The 2,520-nt window shown below is 53.4% G+C and overlaps 1 non-coding gene and 2 pseudogenes across 1 annotated transcript; all 3 read left to right on the top strand.

The window, feature by feature from the left end:
* Positions 1-586: 586 nt before the first annotated feature.
* On the top strand, positions 587-794 carry LOC122142113 (annotated as a pseudogene).
* Positions 795-948: 154 nt separating this feature from the next.
* On the top strand, positions 949-1,119 carry LOC122142048. Its single transcript, XR_006158307.1, has one exon. It is a non-coding gene; the product is annotated as a U1 spliceosomal RNA (small nuclear RNA).
* Positions 1,120-2,360: 1,241 nt separating this feature from the next.
* Positions 2,361-2,516, top strand: LOC122142098 (annotated as a pseudogene).
* The last annotated feature ends 4 nt before the right edge of the window (positions 2,517-2,520 follow it).

Here is a 2,520-nt window from a genome sequence, read left to right on the forward strand (position 1 = left end):
TTTCTCCTGACCACAGACTGGAAGACCCCTTAGAGCGTGCCGATTTAGATTAGAAGTGGATCTCATTCCTCTCTGGAGTTATAGCCATTTTAACTTACCTGGGCCACCTGACCTTGAGAGCGTTTTGAGGGCCCCTCGCCAAGGTGGATGGAAATTTCCACTTTTTTGGATGATTATTGACCGTCAGACTCCAGAGAATCTTTCTGTGCTGCTTTGGTTCGGACTGGGCCAAATACCTGGTGCCGGTTTGCAAAAGAAGGTTTTCGACAAAATCCAAAATAGCGAAAATTTCGCCAGAAGCGACCTGCCAATTCGAGACCTGCCCTCTCGTTCGGCTCCGAGCCAGGATTCCGATGACATGAGGCACGTGGCTCTGCGACAAGCCGTTTGGGAGTTACTGGCGATGCCCGTGCTCTCCGCCGCGAGCAGAGCCACCGTCGAGACGTCCCGGAAGGCGAGGCGCCGGTGGCGTTACACGAAGCGGGGAGGGTCTACCGTCCCCCAGCGTTTTCAGGTCTCCCCTGACTTACCAAGCCGCGATGGAGCATTAGCCATCGCTTCGTCCCCAGCTGCGCCCATTCGGCATACCGCTTCTCGGCCTGCAGCTAAGATCTGGTCATAATGTCTGTTCTTATCAGTTTAATGTCTGATCGTCCCCTGCCAGGGATTTCCCATATTAAAGATGGAGGATTTTGCGGATCCGCGAGCCTGGAGCCACGGGAAGCTTGCTCTGGCATCCCTCCGCCATCGGCCTCGAACATTGCACTGTGTCTCCCGAGTATCGGTGTGCTTCCCCAGTAAAGGGATTGCTGCTTATTACAACCTGATGAAATGTAAGCGAAACGAGCGAGGGCTTTGTCCTGGCTCCCCCTGAGGTCTGCTCTTGTCCACCGTTGATGAGGACGGTAGAGACGGAAATAGTACCTCTGACTGGCCGCCTGGGCCTTCATACTTACCTGGCAGGGGAGACACCATGATCAAGAAGGCGGTTCACCCAGGGCGAGGCTCGTCCATTGCACTCCGGCAGTGCTGACCCCTCTGCGAATTCCCCAAATGTGGGAATCTCGACTGCATAATTTATGGTAGTGGGGGGCATTTCGCGCTTCAAGCTTCCCCCCTGAAAGTGCTGGTTGAAAAAGCAGATGGCTTTTTTCTCCGATCTTTTTTATACAAAGCGCTTATTCTCGCTACATTTTTAAGGCTTCTCAATGATCCAGAGCTGTTCAGAATGAGAGGACTTCCTGCCCGCATGCTTGATATGGGTTGTGCATGTGTGAGAGAGAAGAAAAAAAAAAAAAGAGTCACTTGGCGCGCCTTGAAAAAACAAGCTCTCTGGTGGTCAGACCTCACTTTTCAAGTCGATCGGACTGACTGCTGCCGCAGCTGTAGCGCTGTTTTCATGTCTGTTTGCTGTGCAGTTTCATTTCGCGAACCTTTTTTTTTCTGCTTCTAGCAGCGCCACCAGCGCAGCCAGACGAGCACTCCTTTTTTTTCTCCTGACCAGACTGCCGAAGGCCTCCCGTCCCCATTGCCCCCTCCGGCCGTTGCCTTGACCTCCCTGGGCGAATTTCCCCCAAAAAATGGTGGGAACTCCCTCCAACGCAATAATTTTTAATGGTAAAGTTTTAGGGGGGGGGAACTGGGGGGCGTTTTTCCGCTTTCCCTCCCCGTTTGCGCTTGTTCCGAAAAAACTCGCTTTTAGCTTGTGATCAAGTGCAAACCTGTTCTTATCAGGAAGGATGGGTTTTTTACCAGTTCTCCAAACCCGGGACTAGTTGCAGCAATTCGATTATTGATCACTCCGCTGGTTTTGGCTTGCTCGGTCCACTGCACCTTGGCTGTAGTATTTGTCAGTGTTTCCAGAGGCGGTGTGCTTCCCTGTTTCAGGGATTGCTGCTTATGTGATGATGAATAACAGAAAAAAAAGGAAGCGAGGGGAGCTCATGTCTTGGCTCCCCCCCTGAGGTAGGGTCTTGTGCAATGTTGTTGAGGGGGCCGGAAGAGGCGAACTGGGCCAAATACCTGGTGCCGGTTTGCAAAAGAAGGTTTTCGACAAAATCCAAAATAGCCGGTACTTTCGCCAGAGCTTACATCTGCCACTCCGAGACCTGCCTCGCTCGCTCGAGCCAAGGATTCCGGCGACATGAGGCACGGGCTCTGCGACGAACCGCTTGGGAGTTACGAGCGATGCCGCATTCTCCCCGCAGCAGAGCCACCGGCCGGGCCGATCGGGCGAGGCTCGTGACGCTAGTAGACGGGAGGGTCCTACCGCCCCCCAGCTGCTTTCAGGTCTCCCCTGACTTACCAAAGCCGAGATGGGCGCGGGCATGTCCCGCTTCCTCCCCGCTGCACCATTGCGCATCGCTTCGCCTTTTGGCTAAGATCAAGTGTAGTATCTGTTCTTATCAGTTTAATATCTGATACCGTCCCCACCCGGGACTACATATTAAATTGATTTTTTGATCACGGAGCTGGAGCCGGGCTTGCTCTGTCCACTCCACGATCGGCCTGGTATTGCAG

The sequence above is a fragment of the Cyprinus carpio genome, chromosome B23 (assembly GCF_018340385.1).
Source record: "Cyprinus carpio isolate SPL01 chromosome B23, ASM1834038v1, whole genome shotgun sequence".
NCBI lineage: Eukaryota > Metazoa > Chordata > Actinopteri > Cypriniformes > Cyprinidae > Cyprinus > Cyprinus carpio.